General features: G+C 35.1%; 1 long non-coding RNA gene across 1 annotated transcript; it reads left to right on the top strand.

Moving 5' to 3' along the window:
* Positions 1-8,338: 8,338 nt before the first annotated feature.
* On the top strand, positions 8,339-14,711 carry LOC143229989 (uncharacterized). Its single transcript, XR_013016152.1, has 4 exons — positions 8,339-8,418; positions 12,122-12,260; positions 13,447-13,581; positions 14,553-14,711. It is a non-coding gene; the product is annotated as an uncharacterized LOC143229989 (long non-coding RNA).
* Positions 14,712-27,198: the final 12,487 nt, after the last annotated feature.

Genomic DNA, 27,198 nt, shown 5'->3' with positions numbered 1-27,198 from the left:
TTACTATACCACAGTTTCTTCATTTAGTACACAACATTCTGAGTCTTGAATTAAGCCCAAATGCCAATCTATGATGCAACATACACCTTTTATTAGTAGCATGCAAACTTCTAGATATAAAATACACAGCTTCTATCTTCAGCAAATCTTTGAAAATATCAAATTGAACAATCTATAGTATAATTACTAATATGAAAATACAATGAATAGTTTTAGGACTTTATAAAACATGATAACGTAGTCTTGTCATTTCTGCCAACATGAAGAAATAAAGTTGAAATAACAAAGGAAGGAGCAGTTTACTACAGCTTGAAGCATGTTAGCAGATCTTCAAAACTACTTCCTGAAATAACTTCAACACCTTCCACAATAGTATTAACTCTGAATTCTATATTTTAAACATACAAAAACTCTATACACTATCTCTCTCTGTTCATCCTGATTTTTAACCTAAGTGATGTTGTACATCATGAAACCTACAACATGCAGCTAGAGATCTAAACTTCTACTTTAAATTACCTCTAAATGTTAGAATCCCAACCTGTATTAAACAGTACCAGCACATTTGATGTTGGTAATGTTATTAAAACTATAATAAAAACAATGTTGCTTTATCATCTGTCTACAAGTTTAACTGTCACAGGACTCTCTTTCCTTTGTCAAGAGAAGAATTCTTAACTCTTAAAAGAACTAGCTAGCAATAAGGATAACATAGTTACTTCACCTGATAAAATTGCTGGATATGTATTTATAGACAAAGAGGGCAATTCTAAGTTTTGTCTTGTAAAGGAGATGCTAGTTATTTGGGAGTTGGCAAGGTTTGGAATAGGTTTTATTCTGTCTGAAAATCAATCAGAAACAAGAACTGAAAACTACTTTAAAGAATATAAGGATCTTAAAAGAAGTAAGACACTGAACTAGAAAACAAAACAAAAAACATTTTTTCAGAATACTCTCTCACATACCTGGACAAAGCAGACAAATCATTTGACATTGGGACCAAAGATACAGTTCAAATAATAAAAGTGCAGCTTCAGATCCAGTGATGATAAGGAAGAACATATTCTTTATTTACAATATTGCAGAAGGAAAAAGTAGTGATGTTGGAATGTTACAAAAATATGAGGGAAAGATAAAAATAATAAAAATATTGGAGGAAAGGATGAAACAGTATAAACAGGAGCAAACAGCAAGTCTAATTTTTGAAAATGGAAAAGAAGAGCAAGAGACCAGTTTAAGTGAACACCAGACAAAAGATGATGTTTACATCACACATGATGAAAATAAAGGTACTGATCAAAGTGACAGTTCCAGCAAGTAAAGTGTGGCCCTCAAGTAAGAACATGTAATCCTAGAAGTAGCTTAGTGTAATCTGTAGTATGCCAGATAACACACAACATACGCTGATAGAAGCATTTAATAATACATGCATGTGATTTGTTCTGATGGAGAAGCAAATCATAAACAGTGGATTATAAAATTTAAAAAAATAAATGAATATGGCATCCAGTAAGGATAAAGTAAATTACTTGTAGGCATTAATCACATTTAAGTACTTCCAATTAAATATAAAAAGATGACATATTTGGCTACTTACTTTATTTAAATGTTAATTCCATCCTACTTTCCTTTTGACTAAACAAGTTTTTTACATCTTCATAGAAACTATCAGTCTTAATTTCCAGGTCATTCTGGATTCTGTTTGACAGGACAGAAAAAACACTCGATTTCTTCAAATGAGATTTCAATAATCGATCATATTTCTTGCACAAATTTACCTTATCCATATTATTTAAATAACCAAATCTACTTGAATTCCATGTCCCAAATTCACTGTTAAATAATAAACATCGCCAGCACAAAAGCTTTTGCAAGTTAAAACAAACAGTTAACCAAGTTGTCCTGTCATATTGCTTTACAATGAATTTTCGAACCCACTGCTTTGTTCTTAGTTATGCTTAGATCTGACATCAGTCACCCTTTACTGATTATGTTTTTTTTTTCACTAAAACTTGTTCACTAATAGGCTTTCAGTTATACAGTTACATTTTGAAGGGTGACAACAAAAAATTGTACACACAAACCATAACAGTATCATTTAATACAATGCCCGAAGCCCTTGCACATCACGTGACATCACAGAGGTAACAAACAGCTATGACGCAAGGTGCTGGTCGTGAAATGTTTGTTTTGAATTTCATACAAAGCTATCTGCTAGCCGTCCCTAATTTAGCAATGTTAGACTAGAAGGAAGACTAGTTAGTCATCACCACCCACCGCCAACTCTTTTACCAATGAATAGTTGGATTGACCGTCACATAATAAAGACCGCATAGCTGAAAGGGCAAGCATGTTTGATGTAACAGAAATTTGAACCAGCAACCCTTGGATTACAAGTCGAATGCCTGAACCACCTGGCCATTTGCTGATGAAAAGCTAGAGAAATCATGAGTAATTGGTAAATGTGTAAATCATTAATTTTGTAGTTAATTTAGATTCATGATTTGTAGAAATATATTTATCTTTTAAGTGCAAAACTCTTTAAACAATTCTCATGAAAAAATAAATTCTTAAGTTTCCAAATTAAGTAAAAAAGGTTTTTTCCTATTTGATTTGTTTATTGTAGAGTTTAATTTATAAAATAATAATTACAAAACGACAACTTTTCACAATTTTTTTATTTCGCTTAAATTTTTAGTGATTTAAATAATTTAATATATAGTATAAACAGTCAGTAAGTTCCAATTTTGCATGTATTTTGAAGGAAGATTTGTTTGTTTGTTTTGAATTTCATGCAAAGCTACTCGAAGGCTATCTGCGCTAGCCGTCCCTAATTTAGCAGTGTAAGACTAGAGGGAAGGCAGCTAGTCATCACCACCCACCGCCAACTATTGGTCTACTCTTTTACCAATGAACAGTGGGTTGATTGATTGATTGATTTAGTGTTTTATGGCACAAAGCAGCGAGGCTATCTGCGCCAGACATTCGGTAAGAATGTAAAAAAAATAATAAAATAAAATAAATAAATGTAGTAATAGACATAAATGGAAATGAAGGTAAAACAAAAAAGTATAAAACCAATGTTGAGACCTAGTCTACAATGTTAAGATAGAAGGCAGAGTATAAGAAGTTGTAAGGTATTTACTCTAGCAAAAAGGTAATGATCATAACCCACCAGGAAGATTAACAGGTAAGTTCAAGAACCACTGTCAGTCACCTGAAGTTGGTCTTTCCAGTCCTGGTTCTGGGTTATGTGTCATAGCAACTAGTATAAAAATGTAAAAGAATAGAAGTTTTAAAAGATACATAGCAAAATTGTAACAATGAGTAGCCAAATGTCCAGTAAAAAGATAAAGTCAAGTAAATGGAGTAAAATTTGTAAAAGTAAATGAAGGTAAACACAAAACAGCAATTAAAACAGAAAATGGTGTAAAAACCAATGGTGACATCCAGTCTTCAAAGTTGTAAAATATTTACTCTAGCAAAATGGTAATGATCATAACCCGCCAGGAAGACTAACAGGTAAGTTCAAGAACCACCGTCAATCACCTGAAGTTGGCCTTTCCAGTCCTGGTTCCGGGTTATGTGTCATAGCAGCTATTATCAAAATGTAAAAGAATAAAAGTTTTAAAAGACACTCTGCAAAATCGTAATAATGAGTAGCCAAATGTCCAGTAAAAAGATAAAAGTCAAGCAAATGGAGTAAAATTTGTAAAAGTAATTGAAGATAAAAGCAAAACGGCAATTAAAACAGAAAATGGCGTAAAACCAATGTTGACATCCAGTCAACAAAGATGTAAGGACTACCTGTAGCAGAATGGTAATGATCATAACCCACCAGGAAGACTAACAGGTAAGTATAAAAACCACCGTCAGTCACCTGAAGTTGGTCTTTCCAGTCCTGGTTCCGGGTTATGAGTCAATATGGCCAGTACTAAAAAGTAAAATAATAAAAGTGTGAAATGATATGCAGCAAAAGTATAATAACAACTCGCCAGGACGACTAACAAGTAGTTCAAACGGATAGTTCAAACAGTAGCGTTAGTCACCTGAAGTTGGCCTTTCCAGTCCTGGTGTCGAGTTATTTAATGTTCTGGCCATTGTCCAATGTCAAATTGAATGAGAGAGATTAAAACTGTAAAAAAGGAACCACAATTAAAAAGGTGTAATTAATAAATATGCAACACTTAAATGAGATTAAAGGCCATTAAAAAATTAAAAACATTATCAAGGTGGACAGAGTCACCATCACCAATAACTCTGTCCAATGTTACAGACTGACCCTGGGAAAAAATATGTTTAAAATATTGCCGTCGTTGAGAATTGTAACGATGGCGAGAGAGTAAAACGTGGCTGATAGTGATTTGAGTGTTACACAAACTACACATTGGTGCATCAATTCCAGATAAAAGAAAATGATGAGTTAAAACTGTGACCAATCGTAGCCTAGTGAGAACAACTTCCTCCTTCCAAACTTTACAGAAGCTAGATGGCCAAAGTCCAATTTTGGGTTTGATTTGAAAAAGTTTGTTGTCGCGTTGCTCACTCCAAGTGGACTGCCAGCTGGCACAGAGCCGAGCCTTGAAGATAACACCATAGTCATAATGAATATCATCAGGTCCAACAGACGTACTGGCAGACCGATGAAGGCCAATTTTTGTTCCAATTGGGTAAAGGGACAATTATAGTCAAAGAAACAGTCAGTTTGAAAGGAAAGAGGTGATCGCTCTGCCCGAGTCTTGATGGCCAGGAAGGTGGAGGAACAAGCAGAAGTGCTAGATACCCGGCAAAAGCTTTCACCTAGAGTGTTAGCGATGTTCCGAACATCAGTCACCTCCTGACCATCAGAGAGTAAGATCGAGAGGGGGACAGAATTGTAGTGCCCATTAACCTTTCGAATCCTGTCCCATATGATCTTGGAACTGGTGGTAGAAGATATGCTGGTTGTGAACTTAATCCAAGATTCCTTCTGGCTTTGACGTCTTACCCACCTAGCATGTGCATGGGCCCGTTGGAAAGCAACCCGGTTTGAAAGTGTGGGATATCTACGAAAAGTATCCCAGGCCCGCTTTGAGCCTTCGTGCTAAGTGGCAAGCAGGATTCCACCATGGACGAGGATATCATGGAAAACGTGTCGAGGTTTTAGGAATACACTGAGCAGCTGCATGTGTAATACAGTCAGTTACCACTGCTACACAGTCGTCTATTGATGGCTGATTTACGATGGCAGGATCAAGTTCTGCGAGAGCAGTGAAAGTGGACCAGTCTGCCTGATCCAGCTTCCACCGGGCACGCTGGGTAGGGTGGCATCAACTACGGCCAGTCTCTCTCAAAGGATCGGAAAATGATCACTGCCTAGTAGATTACTGTCAACCCTTCATGAAAAATGAGAGAATAATGAAGGGGAGCAAACTGAGAGATTAATAGCGGTAAAGGACTGACTAGGTGCATGAAAGTAAGTGGAAGAACCAGTATTGAAAAGAGAAAGATTGTGATCAGAGAACATCCGCTCTACAGATCGGCCTCCCATCAATAATAGCACTTCCCCAGAGGGATGATGTCCATTAAAATCCCTAGGATTAGAAATGGAGATGGCAACTGTTCAACGAGAGCATCATGATCTGATTGATCATATGTATCTCCAGGGACAGGTACAGAGAACAAACAGTGATGGTATGACCCAAGGAAACACGGATGGCTACAGCCTCCAAGGGTGTGTTGAGTGACAAAGACAGGGTGGGCACGTGTTGATCAACCAACAGTGCCACCCCTCCATGTACTCGACCATCACACAACCTGTCATTTCTGTACAGAGAAAACTGCCGAATGGAGACAGTATCAGCAGTTTTGAGAAATGTTTCTTGTAAAGAAAGACAAACAGGATGGTAGGAAGCAATCAGCGTTTTGATATCATCCAGATTAGAACGTAAACCTCGACAGTTCCATTGTATCAAGGTGGCCATTTTTAAGAACGGGTAGGTGAAGTGGCTGGAGAACCCTTCAGTTTATGACCACGTCTTTTTTCTTTACTGTCTTTAGTCGGAGGAGGTCTATCAACCTCCATGGATCCTGCTCTGGGTGGGTGGGCAGGTTTTGTTATTGGAAGGGGAATCCAGTGACTGAGGACGCGAACGAATAATTGTTTTGTCTCTTGTGGTGGGAGAAAAAGATATATCAGAAGAAATGCCTGTATTTGAAACTGAAGGATGTGGATCTTGAGGTTTGTTGGAAGGTATGGGAGGAACAGAGATGGGTGTGGAAGTCGATTCATCAACCTTTTTAACCATGGAGGTCAAAAGGCTTTTCATTTGTTTTGAAAACGATTCTCTTGGAGGCACAGAGATCTGTCTGCACTCCCACTATAGTTGTGGAATGAAGTGCAGCAGCATATGTCGAGATGGAGTTGTGGACAGCAATTTCGAGCCTCAGGATAACTAATGTTATGTGTCGTTTTCAACGCTGCACCTCTTTTCCTCCTACCATTTTAGGCAAGAATGAAAGTAAGAGGGGTGAGAACCATTGCAGTTTACGCAACGTGGGTTCATGTCACAGTCATAGGCATCATGGTCCTTGCCTCCACAATGAGCACATGTCAGGGAACCATGACAAGATGTCTTTGAGTGGCAGAATCTCTGACATTGGAAACATCGAAGAGGGTTTGGTATGTATGGCCGAACCCTGCAAATGAGATAACCTGCCTTGATGGTGGCAGGTGCACGTGGTGAAGTAAATGTTAAAACGAGGGTATTTGTTGGCAGTGTAACTCCATCTTTGCAGTGGAGATGCCTCACTGCAGAAACTCCTTGAGTGGAGAGACCAGCGAGAATCTCTGACTTGGGAACGTTCTTCAAATCCCTTTCAACAATAACTCCTCGTGAAGAATTCAAGGTAGCATGGGGTGTAACCTCAATAGGTATATCCCCAATTGCCTTTGAATTCAAGAGGAGTTCACTGTGTTGGGATGTGGATGTTTCAACCAATATGTCACCAGATCGAAGTTTCTTTACTGACTTTGGAGAGCCACAAGTCCCTCTAGTCCTTTTGAATAAAAGGGGACATTTGCCTAAAGGTTTTTCCGAAAGAGAATGTAATATAAGAAAATGAGGTACGTGTGTTACTGATGCTGAAGATTGCTGTTCTGAGTATTCAAGACGTGGTCACTTACCCATTGACTGTTTTTTTACAATTTTATTTAAATTTTTGGAGGATCCATAGGAAAAGAAAAATTTCGGTACCCACTGACCCCACCCACCATGGAGCCCTACAAGGGGCCTACAAAGTCATGCAAGGACAATGCAGCAACGCCAGGGTTTTGTGAGCACTATACCAAAACACCAGCATCAGGCACAATGTCCACAACACCCGTTGAGAACTTCCAACACTGGTACTTGGTTGACTCTAGCCCAAGTGGACCAGCTGATTGACCAAAGGGGGGCCACCCAAAGGCCGCCCGTCTACAGGAATTTGAGGCCAAAGTGGTGTGTTAGGGTTGGACCCCTCAATCACCAGGATCCACTCCTCCCCTTCACGGGTCGCCACGCACGGCAAACACGTGGGTGGATGTTTAGATCCCAGAGAAGGTAACCAGATAGAACAGAACCTTCCATGGGAGGTCCCCTCACCACGTAAAGGAATCCACACCGAGGGGACGAATAGTGGGATTGACCGTCACATTATAACATCCCCATGGCTGAAAGGGCGAGCATGTTTGGTGCGATCGGGATTCAAACCCAAGACCCTCGGATTACAAGTCGGACGCCTTAACAAGCTTGGCCATGCCCGGGCCCTTTGAAGTAAGAAGAAATGGTAATTGCTTCCTTTATGCTATAAAAATAACCAATATAGTGTTCAATATATGTTATTTTAAAAAATACAGGTATGAATTTGAAATTGTTTATTCAGAAAATTATTCATGTAAAAAGTATTTTATAGTTTAAATAATATATGTAACAAAAATATTTTTAGTTAAAAATAAAGCCTTTTTTAGTAGGAAAAAAACTAAAATGAACTCGACTTTTACGGTAAGAAGTAGAAAAACAGAGTTGACTAAATTAGTACAAACACTGTATGTGGCAGCAAATAGGCAATTCAGGTCATATTTTTACCTTCTAGTAAATTGTAGAAAGTATTGAGTAAAATTGAATGAAGACTGTCTTCACACTTTACGTGTGTTTTATATATGTGGTGACTAGATTTATATGTATTATACATAAGCTACAGTAATAAATATCCTATGAATGTTTGTAAGGATACTATTTGAAAGCAACACACAGAATGTTTAACTATATGGAATAATGCATTATTATTGGCATTAAAGAACTCATTGGCATTAACTGTGGAGAACAAGAGTCTTGCATAGTTAATTAGCACACAGAACTGACAGAAGACGTATGAAAGTGTATAAAGGGACCTGTTAGAGTATGTGAGCCTAATTCAGGAACTTATTCAATTCAAATAGTGTCTTATAATTATGTGATATTTGTAGGCATCCAAAATAAAATAATAGAGTTATGCGAGAAGAGAGTAATCATTCCAAAACTATGATGACGAGAAAACCCACTTCTAGAGAAAATATATCTGTAAAAAGGCTCCTCTATATAAAAATTAGTAACACTTTATTTAGTAACATTCCTAACAAACATATTGTTTTATAGGGCACCAGATAAACTCTGATTAGGATACTAAGATTAGATGGATTATTAAACGAAATTAGAAAGATATAAAAAAACAACATTGAATTTGATGACAGTGAGACAACAAATTTCAATTAGGTTATAAAGAAATTACTAATGGCGAATCTAAGAACGTAGAAGATGAGAAAATGTTAGTAACATAAATTTATAGGCAATATGAACATGATTTTTATATACTTGATTCTAGATGCTTACATAATCTTATATTTTCTTTTTTCATTATTTTATGCACAATTTGAATGTTTATATCTTCAACTTCCTATTGGCACAGCAGTATATCTGCTAGATAACTGGTTTTCGACACCCATTGTGAGCAGAGTTCAGAGCCCTATTCTGTAGCTTTGTGCTTAACTTCGAAGAAACAAATAACCTTCTCTAATTTTCCTTCTAAAGCTTGGGGATAAACTTACATCTTGTCTATGCACTGAACAATTTGTCATTAATTTTAAATAAATACCACATTTAATTGTATTGTCATAGTTTCATGTGGGTACTGACATATTATGGATAATGATATCTCATCTTTGATAGTAGAGAACCATGTACCACATGTCCGACTTCTGTACAAGTAAAACGGTCTTGGGGTAATGATTCCATTTTCATATAACCCTGACTTCTTATTCTGAATTCCTGAAAATATCTAATTATATGATCGTGCAGGTACAAAACAAATTTTCGAATCTGGATTACACACTGGTACAATTATATATCTTAGGATATTTTTTTTCAGTTATTTCTAGACAAGTGTGTTGGTCATTTCAAATGGATATGTTTAATTTAACTCATCTGTTTGTTACTCCAAGGAATATCTCTGTCATAACATTTTCTTATCCTCAGCAGTCTTTACCACCGTGCCCATGTATAGCAAATGTAGTTCATGATAAATAGTGGTCAAATTTATAAGTTTGATGGAAGTCTTCTCTCTCTCATTGAGGTAAAACTTAAAAGGATAAAAAATATAAATTTAGTTTCATATCAACAACCAAATTTAGTGCTCAAACTGACTTGGTTAATTCTGTTATGCTATTTCCTACTGTAATTGTTGTAAATTATTCGAAAAGATCAGGTGGTTGGCAATGCTTGATTTGTCTGTGCTTAACTTTTCTGCAAGCTCATGTACTGTTGTGCGAGGGTCTCTCTCAACTGCTTCCTTTAATCTCCATGTTGAAATATTTGGAACCAGCTCTAAACTGTACATTCAGTAACAGATCAACAGCCGAATGCTTGGTTGATGTTTCGTCTAGCTTCGATAGTTTTTTGTTAAAGTTTGAAATCATAGAGAGAAATCAGACAAAAGTCCTTCTTGTCCAGGCTGCCTTGGGGGATGTGAAACTTATTCTGAGTAGAGTTGAAACAGCAGACAGTTATGATACATTGTAAGTGACAAATGTTGGATTAAACCAACCAAACAATAATAAGTTCCTCAATATTCAGCTTCTAAGTATCATTGTAAGAATTCTGACATTTATTTCGGACAACCTAATACATTATTTTCTAGTTACTACTATTACATTATCTGTATCTGTCGAGCATATTGTTAACTAGTTGGATTATTCCATCTTCTTAACAAAACTTATGTAAATTTGTGATAAATGAAAGGTTATCAGAGAACATGAAAAAATTGCTTCCCTTATATTTCATTGTAAAAATGTTAAAATTGTAAAACACAAAGTGTGAGACTGCAAGTTTGCCTGCATCTCCGCATGGATCCAATAAATATTCATGCTAAATTTGCTGAAGACCCATCGACAGTGAGCGAAGTACTGATTAAAAATCTCAAAAACACTTTTAAAAACTACAAAACACAAAACCAACAACTTGCATGTATCTCTCCATGAACCAAATGAACCTCCATACAAATTTTGGTGAAGATCCACCCACACCTTGCAAAATGGCTATGTGGATGTACAATAGACAACAAATTGTACTATTATATTTATATTATGTGTTTTATATACTTCTTCGACTAGTGTATTACTTGTTTGTACTTACTGACTTTATATTTTCTATATCAGTTATATGAAAGCAATCAGGTCAAATCTGATCTGTCCTAGTCTCCTAATAAGTGGGTCCGAGTCCCATGGCTGATCTGTTATGGACTGACATAACCTCATGTTATACTCGTGTGTTATTCTAGTTAGTGTTGTCTCTGTTGTGCCTATACTAAGGGTCATTCCTTAGATGTTGACTTATTTTATTCTTTTGTCATTCAATTGGTTACAAAAAAAATATATTATTTCTCCCCGCTTTGTGGGTTGTTTTCTATCACTGAGTACTGTAACAAACAAAATTTATATCGCAGTATGTTGACCCTCTGGGCAGTAAACAGTGGGGAAACAAATCAGAGAGTTCAGGGTAAGAAGTTTTCGATTATTCTTGTCTTAAGAAACTTCCAATATGATAGCATCAATCTAATTATAATTCTTTCTAAACAGATATTATTTCTTCAGAAATATATGAACAATAGGTAAACATAGAGGAAGTAACCATGTTGTTTAATTTTATAGAATTATTGTTTCAATTACATTTAGATTATGAATCATCATAACAAATACAAGAAATATATTTATTATTTTATGACTTACATAATAGTCACTGTATGGTATATATTTTTTCTTAGTATAGATAGGTTTTTTTTTCTTTGAAATTAACTTTTTATACAACTTGGGATACTTTTGAGGAAATATATTTTCATTAACCTTAGAGATGGATAAAATGGAAAAACCTTAAAACATAGACAGAAGTAGAAAAACAGAAATCTATGAGAAACAGTGTTCCAAATAACATAGAATCTGGAGTAGTAGATATAGAGATTTCCCCATTGCCCAGCAAAAACAAAAACAGACTTTCCTGCTAAACAATGTTTCAACAACATGATAAACACAAGTTTGATTTTAAAAAAATGGGATAACTGAGATTTATTTCATAATTTTAAGTGGTGGTTACTGAGCCAGTCTAATCCAGTGTAGAGTGATGACAGACAAAATAACAGATACAATGTAAAGTGTTTCTGAAGAAAAACATTTTGTATTTATTTAGGAAATTTTAATGGTCATGCAAATATAGTTTGAACATTTTGAGAGCAAGGAAAGTATTCTTATTTTAACATGAAAATCACTTTGTATCATAAGCAGTCAATTCTTTTACTTCCTGTATTTATGACAAATTTTTATTAAAAATCCTTTTGCTTTCTGGCATCAGATAAAAACCATATCAGCCAATATGGCATGATGCTTTATCAGATGGCACTAAGTAAACAGTTTTTTTTCTTAATTGTAAAATTTCTATTTTGGACTTTTTTACTAGAATCATTTAATTGAGATAATGAAGTTATTTAAACAGTATCAAAATGTGTTATAAACTTTAAAGACATGTGGAATTACAAAGTAAATAGGTCCCAGTAGTTTATCTTTCTTGTTTGTCTGTAGGACACCCAGTTCAAAATCCTTTTCAATTGTTTCTCTATTCAAAAACAAACTATTTGAAACTGTCTATGGTCTGTTATCTTGTGGATCAACTATATTCAAGCCTTAGAACAGTTGAAACAACCCTGTGATAAGGTCAAAGGTCAGTAATACACGCAAGTTATAAGCCAATAAACTTTTATATAAAAAGTAGGATAAATGCTGTAAAATGCAACAAAATATAAAAAAGGAAAATGTGTCACATATAATTTTTATAGATAATAAAATCATATGTTTTTGGTATGATACCTCTTCATAACCAATAACTGTAAAATTATTCTCTACATCCATGTTTTGTTGAATAATTATAAAGCAAATTTTTGTTATAACTAAAATAATGAACCAATCAGTTGAGGCTATATACAGAAATAAATGAATTGAAATTATTAATGTGAATAAGTCAGTGAAATTCTATCACGGTAAATCCGTCAGTTAATACCACAGTGTAAATAAGTTGGTTGATTACTTACTATAAACCAGCTGGTTAATTCCATTTTTTAACATTTTGGTTACTTCTTTAATATAAACCTGACTATTAAGTGTATATTAGAAACCAGTTGGTTAATTCTTTACTAAAAACCAGTCAGTGCATTCTATATTATAAACCAGTCAGTTAATTTTATACTATAAACCAATAAGTTAATTGTGTAATATAAACAAGTTTCTTCAGAGTAGCTTTAGAATCTGTAAAATAACAGGTTAATTTGAGTGTTTTCTTTCATGAAGCATATCCCAAATTTTCTCTGTCCTATTACTGAGTTACAATAAATACAATAACAGTCAAAAAATTCTTAGAATCTACAGTAAACACCATTTTAACTTGGAGTTAACACTGCTGTCATGTGCTATATTAAGGATTTATCAGACTGTGGAAATGTTCCTGCAGTCCAAGGTTTTATTATTCTAGAGAAAGACACCAGTGAAATGTGTTAAAAAATTAGTGGATATACACATTGTAGTATAGTCAGATATTAGTAAATATATATAAAAATAGAACTTATGTGTATATAACTGAGATCCCATCTTTATTAGTGTACGTAGTTGTTTGGTATGATGTTAATATTATAAATATTCAGTAAATACATGTAGTGTACATTAAACGTTATTAAGTTTTCACTTTTTACCAAGTTGTGTGTTATTGTAAATACATGTTCATTATACTCCAGTATACATTCCAAAAAAATCAAAATGTTTGTACAGAACAAAAATTACAGGAAACATTATTTACAACCAAAACAAACAACTAAGCACTCTGCTATTGTTCATATCGGTTTGTATTCTCTTCACAGCCCCCATGAATGAAACTCACATACTGGTGGCTATCTGGATCGTAGTAATACACAGGTATACAAGCTTTACAAGGATCTAGGTCGGGTGTAGATTTGCAGTCTTGACCAGTGAAAATATGAAGCAGTCATTAACAGGTGAAAAGTGTGATTAACCTCAGAAACATAAATATATGGTATAAAAAGTGTTTCATATCCTGTAGTTATAGTTTATAATTATAAGCCTATCATTAGTTGGTATTTCAGCTAGGGTATTATTAAACAGAGATATTTTTCAGGGTAATTATGATATAAAACATTTCTATTGTAGATAACATTGTAGACAATACAATTAAACATTGTTACAATGTGTATAGTTGATATATCCATATCAAAACAAAACATAAAAAGAATTTCTTCGTCACAGATACCATAATCGAAGGATATTAATACCATGCAGAAAATGTGGAAAAAAAATTATCCCATTGTGTTTTCAATCCCACGGTTCTTTTATTATTTTATTTTATTTTATTTTGTGATATGAATATGTTGTCGTGTTCTTGTATTTTCTTTTTTTGCACGAATGGTTTCTAGTTTTTCTTCATTAACTTTCGGTAAGTGTTAAAAATACCGCTAAGAGGGTTACATTATACACTGCTGCATGTGTTAGGTTCTGAAATTAAAGAGTACATGATTGACATTAAATCGAGTAAAACACATTTGCTTAACTTATTGCGATTAGTGGCAACAAACAATTATGGATAAGATTATGTAAAGTTAGACTGACAAACAGCTAAATTCAGACACCTATAAATAGCTTCCTTTTTGGGAAAACTATGCTATTTATGAATGAACAAACGTACAGTATGTTCGACTGAGTACAACACGACAGACCCCTTGTTTCCTGAAGCCACACCCACAAATAGTCATGAGTTTCAATATTTTCCAACTAACATATATCTTTAGTCAGATATTTTTATGTAATATTTTTCTAAATTTCCCTCCAGTTTCTGAGTGTAATTTTGACATTCTTGTTGACGGATGTGCTAATCGTTCTAAACATGTAAAACATAAATACTACAACCTTTGTTTTAACTCTGAAACAAGACTGGGTTTTCTATAAACTTTAGGAAAGCAGCCTATTGAAAAGACAATACAGAAACCAGTACTACCATGTCGGCCATTGGTTAAAACGTGTAACTTGTGGACATCTTACTTTTTTTTGTTTCACTAGAGCAGTAGTTTCCAACTCTTTTAGTCTGATGCTCTCTTGATATGAATAAAGAAGATTTGAGGCCCCATCAACCTATACCCACAGCATGAAGATTGAAAAACAATGCCGTAATAAAAACAATAACATTTCATTTCAACATGCTATATCATATAATTAATAAAATATCACAACTTTTATTGACTCTTTATTTGCCTAAAATTAAAACTAAATCAGCGTCTTTGTTTTTTGTTTCCGGCCCATTATTTGGTGCTCCATCACTGAATTTATTAGCTCTGGTTACCATGGTGTTAATGTGACTGATGAAAATGAGTTGTCTATCAAAGTTTAGTATTTCTAAAGTACTTTAGTGTTTCTTTCAGAAGGATGCCACTGCTTTAAATGGTTGCTAATGGTTTATCTTTAACAGTACGTCTGTTACTGAGTGTCCAAAACTGTGGCTTTTGAAGGATTGGTGACTATTCCTGGGTCACTGAACCACTTGCTCACCTTGCTAGTTCAGATGTTGAAGAAGACTAGCAATATTGGTGATCTATGAAGCATACTGGCATTGATAGTGATCTGTCTGATTACCAGATTTCATGATTCAGGGTACATATTACAGTAAATAGTGAGGCTACGACCAATCTTAAATATGCTGCATGATGCACCTTCTGAATATTTTATCAGCAAAAATGGGCAGCTGGAGTTTATTGTAAGCATCTTCTAAATCTAAAACCACTGCCAAGATACTTGACCATATTTCAAGCCTTCCTATATATATCATTTTCAAATTCTTTTCTGTCGCAATAATCATCTGATAATGAGACTAAAAGTAATTCAATCTGAAAGGACAATCTAGCTACAGCCCTCTCTGGAATATTAGCAATAATGTTTTGTAAGATGATATTTTGATTACTTTTAAAGCAACAGTGATCCTTCAAGGGCTGGGATAAGGATATGATAAAGCCATCAGTCCATATCTCACAGATGATACCTGTTGCCTAGCTACATTGATACTCTCTGACACTAATTTCAACAGGTTGGTGTCTTACTTGAGATTTATGACTGAGTATCTAGAATAAGCTAAGGATGCTTATATATATGCTTGTAGTTTTAATTTAATCCACTTCTGCATATCATCATGGTGAAATCAGTTAATGTATCAGTGCAACTAGGCCTTCCTTTGCCTTTATGTATACAGAATGGAGTACTGTCATTATCTTAAATGAATGTTTGACATTATCATGTATTTGAATATTGTGTTATCTATGAGCTTGTGAAAGTGTCAGAAGAGTCAGGTTCTATATTTTGTAACCATTGACTCCTTTGCACAATGTGGGTCTTACCTATTCAATATAAACTAAGTTTGAGCTTAATTGTTTGTTTTTTGTTGGGTTTTTTTTTAATTTCTCGCAAAGCTACTTGAAGGCTATCTGCGCTAACCATCCCTAATTTAGCAGTGCAAGACTAGAGGGAAGGCATCTAGTCATCACCACCCACCGCCAACTCTTGGGGTACTCTTCTACCAATGAAAATAGAGGGATTGACAGTCACATTATAACGCACCCATGGCTGAAATGGCTGGTTGCATGTTTGGTGCGACCGGGATTCGAACAAGCGACCCTCAGATTACGAGTTAAACACCTTAACACGCTTGGCCATGCTAGGCCCTTGAGTTTAATTACAATTAAATTCAATGTTTGTTTCTTTTGTTTCTGAATTTCATGCAAAGCTACTCGAGGGCTATCTGCACTAGCCATCCCTAATTTAGCAGCGTAAGACTAGTGCAGCGGTGTACAAACTTTTTGAATCAGGGGCCACAAACAGACTTCTCGTAACCGTTGGGGGCCACAAAAAAGTGAAGATTAAAATCGTCCCACAGTTGTTTCATACAAGATGGACATCACATTTAAGAACACACAAATAACGATTACATCAAAGAGTTTGGACATTATTCTAAGAAATGTTATGATACGTCAACTGTCACAAATTCAGTGTGATGGATGGTGCTGCATGTCATCTATGAGCTTAGAAATGTCTGGCTTGATGTTCGACGTTGAAAGACGCAAGACTGCTTCTAGATGATCATCAGTCAGCTGATTGCGAGTGTTGTTTATGTTCAGTTTCATATGCGAGAAAGCCTGTTTGCAGCAGTACATGCTGCCAAATATGCTGGTTGGACAAGTGCGTTCTCTTTCAGATTAGCAAATGTATCAGGCAACGTTTTGTAGAAGTCAAGAAAACTGTTTTCTCGGTAAATAGCACACAGTTCATCAGATGCCTGGAGATCAATAAGTTCGAGCTGATATTCTGCTGACAAATCATCCACTGACACACTGAACGGATCAGCAGAAAGTTTCATCAACAATCTGCATTGGTCAAAATCATGAAACTGTGAGTTGAAGGATTGAATCAAGGTATCTAGCTTCCCAACATAAACTTGTGTGTCAATGTCCTGATTCTTCTGTAGTTGTGACTGAAAAGTGGGAAAGTGCTCACTTGGAGATTAGATGCTAGAAAGAAAAATACTACATGGGAAAGAAGGATGTAAAGTGTGAAAAGTGGTAAGTATCAATCAGAAATACATTTTATTGGTAAGAAAATTATAAGTTCCAATATGATTCCTCACCTTTGCTGAAAGCTACAATCCTACACATTGACCTGGTGAAGGGAGTGGTGTAACATTACGAAGATTATCCCTTTTCAAAATACATCTAAAAAAAGGCCATGGAGTTTATCAACATCTCTGTTTAGTAAACACACTAAAGGGAGATTGAACCACATCTGAATCAGTTTTACTCTTCACTCTTGATGAAAAACATCATCACTGAATGGACAACAAAGAGAAACATACGATAAACAGCAGTAAGTAAAAGTGTCTGAGACTTTTAAAAGATAGGGCAAGCCCACTCAAAGCTGTGTTACCAATTCCATCCTCAAACCATTGGAACTGTGAATAATATATCCAGTTCACAAAAGAAGGTCACTGACCAACTGTGACTTGACCTGCCATTGATACAGCGTGGTTGAGGCACGTCAGACCACAATTGAGAGATCAACTATAGCTTCATACTATCTGAACCAATAGTGATACATCTAGTCCTAGAAGAATGATGTCCTCAACCAATCAGATTGAGATGCACACCTAATATAACATGATGATGAAGCTTCAGACTGCAATCAGAAAATCAACTCAATAACCATACCATAAACACCCTGAATGTTTCATGTTGTTTCTGCTGCACTATTGCCTTTTTTAAACTCAAAGCCTTATATGCCTAAAGTGCTCCTCAGACACATCCATCTTCATAAAAGTTTATTTGATTTATGATCTGAAAAAGTGGAGTTGGGTTAGTTTATTTTATTTGTCTGAACATTTTTATATATGCCCTACTACATATTTTAGTCATTAAAGCCTTCTACAAAAAGGGAAATGAAGATGCACTTTCTGTATTAAATTTTTGGGCATTACTTATGGGATGACGTGATACAAATACAGTTAAAAAAAAGCCTTAACAACAAACTGTGTGATAAGTAAATTTTTATTGTTGAGTTACAGAAACTGACATGACTGTCATGATACCTAGATCTGTCAGTAGACATGTGGTATCTGAAGATGTAATTTCAACACTTTATTGTTTCAAACTTCCTTTTTTAACTACTGTTTTATCAAACAATATTTAAATAAACCTAAGTCATTGATGTTTACAAAACAAATTATAAGTCAATGTGACAAACCTCATTACTCAATTATTGCAAAGATATACAGTCTATATAAAACAAGGCCAAACTAAGAATGAACAATAAAAAGAAGCAATCAGCTTTTTTATAAATATTATAAAATCAATATGTATACTAAATAATTGTCTTTTTAAATTATTAATTGATAGCAGACTCTCAAGTTAATTTATAATCATGTATCTTTATATATATTTTGAACAATGTTACAGTGCTTGTTCATTCCAGCAGACAATGTTGTAGTCATTTATTTGTTCAAACAAGTTTCTGTATATCTCACAACACTAACAATATTTATATCAAAGGATATCACATCACCTCAAACAACACGGAAAGTGTAATTAAAAGTACAGTATATAAAAACTTTTTATTCCTTATACACTTACTATTATTCTAGTCTTACCTTCTCCACAAATAATCCAGAGTGAGACACAACTATCTGAATGACTCCTCTTAAAGGAAACCAGCCTGAAGAGCTCAATTACTTTCTGGCATATTTTGTGTTATGAATCTTTTATATTAACAAATGATGTATCATATAAGTGTTTCATAAATAAAAGTTGAAAGTTTACTGTTTGAAGCACTATAGTAACCCAGTTTATTTTAATCAATACCAGCAATACTTAACTCTGTCATACATTTAAAGATAAACAGGTCAGTTACCTTTGTGAACCTGACGATGACCGAAGAAGGTCGAAACGTTGTTCGCTCTTCTATGTAAAATATTTTCTCAACCCAAACGAGCCGTTTTTGCATATAAATTTCTCAACAAGTGGGTTTCTCGACATCACTGATTTGTGTACTTTAATCGAACCATAAAATATTTGTAATTCTCTCTATTTTTATATTTCATATAACACATACATACAGTATATATGTAAAAGGTTAAAGTTGTATGTATAGAATAAATCTACAGACGACAAATAAACGTTGTCACATCAAAAAACTTGTTGCTTTAAGATCTACACCAACAAATCATCATTCCTGTGATCGCGAGAAACAAACCTTTATTTATATTCTATGTACACTTTGTTAACTATATTTAAAGGATAAATTTTCGTTTTCATCACTCAACTATGAATATCATCTGACTTTTCCCGCTGTTATCCCCACTTATCAGTTTTATTTTTCTGTTATTTTCCTTCTCTTTTGCTTACGTCATTTCATTACAACAACTGATTCAAGCGTATTGTTACACTGTCAACCAATGTGAAGAAAGACAACAATGAAATGGGACCACAATAATACTGAATATTTGCACATAGTAACTATAGAGACGAGACATTAAATTAAGCGGGCGTACTTTGAGAAGAAAGAACAAAATTTTACAACAAAAAATTACCCACCTTGCATTCCACGGGTATTTCGACCAGTACAATTTGTTGGTATAAAGTTTTGTATAAATATTTTAGTTGCATATTCACATAAGGTCATTTTATAAAAATGAATTAAATTCTTGAAATGAGAAACAAAAGTCAGATAAATAGTAAGAAATACTCACTTTACAACCTGTTTTAAAAAGCGTCGTACTAAAAAAATTGGAAAAGGGACTATTTTCTAAGATAAATATATTCTTTTTTACGGTAATTAATGCAGTGCAAAACTGTTTTTATTGTGATAACACAAATACTATTTTTGATCTATTAAGTGTGGTACCGTTTATTCAAAAATCAACAGTTTTTGTAACTGCATTCCTTAAAAGTATATTGATAAATTACATCAATAAAGATATAATCAAACCTTTAGATTTAGTCTCAGTGAAAGTAGAGTTCTTGTGAAAAAGACAGTACTTTAAAATTCTGTTCTTTGATAAACAAAGGCTTGTCGAACGTATCGTAGTTATTTTTTATAATTGTATGAATTTAGAATACCAAAGTGGGAATTTTATTATAGATTTTTGTTTGTGGTGCAACTAAATAGGTAGTGACACAATGTATTTATTATTTCGGTCACATAGATACAGATACGCAATCCATGTCCTTTTTATAACAGTAAGATAAGAAAATATCACCTAATTAATTCTTTATATGGGATTTACCAAAAATATATGTCTTCAACATTACACAGCAGGCCAAAATCTTAAGGCCAATGAACATAAAAACAAAATATGCATTTTGCGTCGTAAGACTCAACTATTTATTTGAGTAGAGCTTCGAAAGATGAACGCCCGCGTGGCGCTAAACATGCTCGCCCTCCCAGCCGTGGGGGTGTATAATGTGACGGTCAATCCCACTATTCGTTGGTAAAAGTGTAGCCCAAGAGTTGGCGGTGGGTGGTGATGACTAGCTGCCTTCCCTCTAGTCTTACACTGCTAAATTAGGGACGGCTAGCACAGATAGTCCTCGAGTAGCTTTGTGCGAAATTCCAAAAACAAACAAACAAGAAAGATGAAAATAAGAAAAGGGAAAATAAAATTTAAAAAAATTAGCATTTAATGAAGAAAATGTGAACACTATGAAATTAACCTAAATACTAGCTGATCAAAAGTTTAAGACCATAGCAAAGGGAATTCCTAAACGCCTAACAAGAGGTCTCAGTCACGAGTTGCATGGTCGTCATTGCAAATAACTTCAAACATTTCCTTTTAATACCTAGTGGTTGAACTAATAAAATACAGAAATAGTCACGAAAAGTTATTTAATGTTTGAGAAAATAGAACATGACTGTTTAACTCTATAAACAGGGGAAAATTACTGTCTACAGTACCATGTATTGAAGCGTCATAAATCACGAGTAAGTCTTCTTCCCAATTTTAGCTAACATATATTAAATAGAAAGGCCGAACTTTCTAGCTATAGATTATAGCTGAAATGAGCTTGATCGATGTTTACAGATGTCCTAGACACACGCTTCCAAAACTACTGCTTTAATATTTTTCTGGTCTTTTATCATTGTGAATTTCTTTTGCTGCTCAAGAGTTTTACATCCAAAGTAAAATTTGCTTTGCATATAACATTTTTTATTACAGAAATAAAGACAAAAGGTACAACACAATGTTCATCTTTTTTTTTTTTTCATATTAACTGTCAGGAGAAATATACTCTTCAAAAAAAAGAAACGCAAAAGGCAAAATATGAGATTAATTGTTAACAAGTTTATTCCGGGTAGTTCTCTATGACATGTGTGAAACTTTGCACATTCACTGCTGAACATCCAAAGTCTGCAAAGGCGAAGTCCACGCTCACTGATGAAGTTTAACGTCACTCAACGTCAATAACGAGTATGCCCTCCGTGAGCATCAATAACTGCTTGGCATCTCTTGCCCATGGAAGCGATGAGATGACGAATCACATCCTGTTGAATGGCTGTCCACTCATCCTGCAAAGCTACTGCAAGCTGAGGTAGAGTCTGCGGTTGAGGTTGTCGCCGTCGCAGACGTCGGTCCAACTCGTCCCAAAGATGTTCGATGGGGTTTAAATCTGGTGATCTGGAGGGCCAGGGAAGAACATTGATGTTGTGGTGTCTCACGAAGACAGTGGTGAGTCGGGCTGTGTGAAGACGGGCGTTGTCATGTTGAAAAACGTCGTTGACGTTTACCGTGATGGGTTGCACATGGGGCCTAAGAATCTCGTCGACGGTTGCGTACGGTCTGATCGGAAATCCTACGCCGCCCTGGTATGGTTGAGGCAGTAGACGTCGCAGTGGTGGTCCTATCCCGAAGGTGACGTAACCGGATGTTGCGATCTTGTGCGGACGTGGTCACACGAGGTCTGCCAGATCGTGGACAGTCACGAGTTGATCCATGTTGTTGGTGACGATTCCATAGCCTTGTGATGGTGCTTGGGTAGACATTTATAGCTCTGGCAACATCTGATCGAGATTTGCCTGCTTCCAAACGACCAATGGCGTTGTTGCGTTGTGCTTCAGTCACTCTTGGCGTAACTGTATTGCGTGTCGGTGGCTTAACACTGAGCTATGGAAACCGAGAACCCGTCACTTTTATAGGGATTTTGCACACGTTGCACTTGCAAAACATGCAGATCTCTCAAACAAATTTATTGGACACGCATGCGTTTTGGCGAAAAATCCGATGTTTTCCTCCGTTTTCAAAGTACACAACTTTTATTGTCATTTTGGTCTGACAATCAGTGCCTTAACACGTGTAACATTACATACTCTGAGCTTGTAACGTTATTACATATATTTCTCTTTAAAATAACAAAAATATCCCTTTTGCGTTTCTTGTTTTGAAGAGTATACTTATAACGTGTACTGAGAGTTTGCAAAATGTCACAGACATACATAAGACCTATTGATACAGTACTCTCGATGTCGTCATGGTAAAGTGTTTTACGTCAGTATTTTATAACCTTGTTTTAATACCTAGTGGTTTAATTAATTAAATACAAAAGTAGTCAGAAAAGTTATTTAATTATTAAGAAAATAAAATGACTATTTAACTCTATAAACAAGGAAAAACTGCTGTTTTCAGTATCATGTATTGAAGTGTCATAAACAACGAGAAGGTCTTTCCAAATTTTAGCTAACCTACACCAAATAGAAAGACTGAATGTACACCCTGAACTGCCCTCAAGGAAGACTGTAGTTTTGATTTGGGGTACTTAACTGTGCGATTAGGCATAGTGAATACTTACTAAAGAGTAAGTAAGAGGCACAAACATTGAACACCCATTACAAAAGCTACTATTTACTTACTAAGAAGAAAGTAAGAGGTACAAACTTTGAACACGCCTTAAAACAACTACTGTTCACTTACTAACAACTAAGTAAGAGGTGCAAACATTGAACACGCTTTACAACAACTACTGTTTACTTACTGACAAGTTAGAGGTACAAACATTGAACACGCTTTACAAAAAATACTGTTCACTTATTAAGAATTAAGTAAGAGGTACAAACATTGAACACACTTTACAACAACTACTGTTTACTTACTAACAAGTAAGAGGTACAAACACTGAACACGCTTTTACAAAAAGCTTGATCGATGTTTACAGATGTCCCAGACACAAGCTTCCAAAATTACAGCTTTAATATTTTTCTGGTCTTTTATCATTGTGAATTTGTTTTGTTACTCAATAGTGTTACATGGAAAGTAAAAATTACTTTGTATGTAACATTTTCATCACAGAAATGAAGACAACAGGTAGTATACAATGGCCATCTTCCTTTGATGAATTTAACTGTTAGCAGAAATACTTATAACGTATAGTGAGGGTTTTCAAAATGTCAGACATGCACAAAACCTTTCGATACAGTCCTCTCGATGTCTTCATGGTAAGTACTTTTACGACAATCTTTTATCAATTTTCTTTTAATACCTAGTGGTTGAATTAATTAAATACAGAAGAAGTCACAAAAAGTTTTTTAGTGATTGAGAAAATAAAACATGACTATCTAACTCTATAAACAAGGGAAAACTGCTGTCTGCAGTACCATGTGTGGAAGCGTCATAAACCACGAGAAGATCTTTCCAAATTTCGCTAATCTATACCAAATAGAAAGGCCGAACTTCATCCTGAACTGCCCTCATGGCAGACTGTAATTTTGCCTTGGGGCACTTAACTGTGCGATTAGGCATCGGGAATGCATTGTTTCTCCTTTCAAGCAAGAAGATGAAGAATAAAGATGTGGGTGGGAAGTGGTGGTTAATACAACGAAAAATAGGTATTTGGGTATCAGATATGTAGGAGAAAAATAGATATTTGGTTGTCATATAGTTAGCAAGACCACTGGATGTCAAGTAGTTGGTAAGAAAATGTAAAATGGAGATATGAGGAATAGATGCTTAGAAAAAAATTTGAATAGAGATTTGGAACTCAAATTCTTGGCAAGGCATTGAAGAATAGTGATATGGATGTGAAACAGTTAAAAGGTAGGTGAAAAATAAAGATTGGATGCCTGATTTTTATAAAATATGAAAAATAGATACATGGATTTCAAAGAGCAAAACGAAGAAAAGTAGAGATGTGGGTGGAAGTGGTGGGTAATACATAGAAATATAGAGATTTGAGTGTCAAATAGTTGGGAAGAGGTTGGAATATAGAGACTGGATGTCAAGCAGTTGGTAAGAAAATGTAAAATGGAGATCTCAGGAATAAATACTAAGAAATAAAAGGTATAAATAGAGATTTGGATATCAAATACTTAGCAACGTGATGAAGAACAGAGATATGGATGTGAAACAGTTAAAAGGTTGGTGAAGAAAAAGATGTGGATTCACATTTTTATAAAAATATCAAGGATATATGACTTTCAAATAGCAAGACAAAAAAGAATAGAGATGTGGGTGGGAAGTGGTGGATAATACAATGAAGAATAGATATTTGGGTGTTACATATATAGAATGGCAAGAATAGAGATTTGAGTGTCAAATAGTTAGTAAGACGATGAAAATGAAAGACCTGGATGTCAAGCGTTGGGTAAGATGATACAAAATGAAGATCAGAGGAATAAATGCTTAGAAAAAAAGGTTTGAATAGAGATTTGGATATCAAATACTTAGAAAAGGCATTGAACAATAGTGATATGAATGTGGAACAGTTAAAAGGTAGGTGAAAAATAAAGATGTGGATTCCAGATTTTTATACAATATGAAGAATAGATACATGAATTTCAAATAGCAGACAAAGAAACATAGAGATGTGGGTGGATGTGGTGGGTAATACAAGGGAGAAGAGAGATTTGGGTGTTAGATATATTAAATGTCAAGAAGAGAGATTTGAGTGTCAAATAATTAGGAAGAGGATGGAATATAGAGACCTGGATGTTAAGCAGTGGGAAAGATAATGCAAAGTGAAGATCTGAGAAAGAAATACTTAGAAATGGTATGAATAAAGATTTGGATCTCAAACACTTAGCATGGCAATAAAGAATAGAGATATGGATGTCAAAGAGTTAAAAGGTAGTTGAATAATAAAGATCTGGATGTCAGGTTTTGTAAAAATATGAAGAATAGATATATGATTTTCAAATAGCAAGACGAAGAAGAACAGAGATGTGGGTGAGAAGTAGTGGGTAATTCAACAAATAATACAGATTTGGGTGTGAGATATATTGAATGTGAAGAATAGAGATCTACCGGGTAAACAAGCGGTTCATGCATCACATTTTTCTGTCCTGGAACTAACTTTTTTACGGAGTGGCCAGCTCTGTTTAGAATAATATGACTCTTTGACACGACTGTCCCATTCACAGATGAAACAATAGTACTTTGTATAGCCGAGCTGCAGTCCCAGTAACAGAGCAACGACTTTCAGATCTCCACAGATATTCCAGTTGTACTTGCTGAACTGGATGTGCTACAGCAACATGTAGCACATGTTCTTGTAGGTTTCTTTCGTGTGTGCTGTATAGCCAACACATATTGAAGGGTGAATGTTGTCATTGTGTAACAGAACAGCTTTGAGGCTTAACATTGAATCAATAAAGAGATGCCACTCTTGCGGGTCATGGTCACAACTCAAAGCAGAGAACAATTCTTCGATGTCAACACAGAAACAGAGACTGTCAACTTGTGCAAAGAATTTGGTTATATCATCTTGGCGGCTTCGAAAAAACAAATTTTCGTACCTGGTGACAGCAAACACTATTCCTGCAGTCTCAAACCCAGCAATTCGGCTTTTGCTGTTGAGAGACCCAAATCTCTGACCAGATCGTTTAATTCTGACTGTGTTATGAGATGTGGATCACCTGAGGAGCACGGTTCAAAATCTAGATCAATGTCACTGGCAGTTCCCTACATTGCAGTTTCTTCATCTGGTTCATCTAAGGTCCATTCCTCTGGTAGTTTGAATTGAAAGACTATCGTCATGTGGCATGGGCCTCATTGCTGAAGGCAGATTAGGGTATTCAACTGATTTCTTGTTTTTGGCAGAGAAACCAGATACATTAGTCAAACAGAAGTAACAGTCCATCACATGGTCTTTCTGTTCTCGCCATATCATCGGGACAGCAAGCAGCATTGTCTTTTGAGTGCCTCTGAGCCAAGCTCTCAGATAGACAGCACATGTCGCACAACAAATGTGAGGTACCCATACCTGGTCTTGATCACCAATTTTACAGCCGCAGTACAGATGATATGCTTTCTTCACAAGAGCAGTCTTTGAGCATCTCTGATGAACAAGCGTATACTCGCCACAAATATAGCAGAATGTATTGCAGCTGTTATGACATTGACGAGACATACTGACCGACGCCAATCATCCTGTAAAACGTCTATAACACCAAACTTACTTGTTACAGTGCTTATGAGGCAATGCTATATTCTGAAACAATATGTACACACTATAAGGTCTATATTAATCCAATGAGCAGCATTGTGTATGCAAGCCACTTTTATAGCCTGCTGAGACAGTGTCAAGCTGGCTCCGGCCTGCCCAGGAATGCCCGGACTGCAACTTCCACAGAACAGCTTCCAACCTGGCTTGATTTCATGCCTGGACATGCCCAGACTGCACAAAACATTGTTCATAGGTCTCTTACAGGAACGAAAATTTTTGGACATAAAAATATACAAAAAAACATTACAAAACTGAAGATATTGATGAAATGGTATATGATGGGCAAATTTTAATTTGATTTTTGTGATCAGCAGCCAAAAATCTATCAGTAACACCCAACAGTGTTCAAGAAGCAAAAACTTTGTTGTGCAGTATTATCAGCCACTGGTTATTCTGATATTAGTATAAGCATGATACATTTGTAGAAAAGGTTTTTACTTTCTTGTATAGGTAACAACAGAAATTGTAATTATCAGAATATCAAAATTCCTACTCATTCCTTCATGATATGATTTATAAAAAAGAGGTGATTTATATATTTATGCAAGTGATGTAAACATTTAAACAACAACAAAATTAGGA

The sequence above is a fragment of the Tachypleus tridentatus genome, chromosome 10 (assembly GCF_004210375.1).
Source record: "Tachypleus tridentatus isolate NWPU-2018 chromosome 10, ASM421037v1, whole genome shotgun sequence".
NCBI classification, from domain to species: domain Eukaryota; kingdom Metazoa; phylum Arthropoda; class Merostomata; order Xiphosura; family Limulidae; genus Tachypleus; species Tachypleus tridentatus.
The sequence above is the reverse complement of the archived record's forward strand: the minus strand, read 5'-3'. Positions and strand labels throughout refer to the sequence as shown.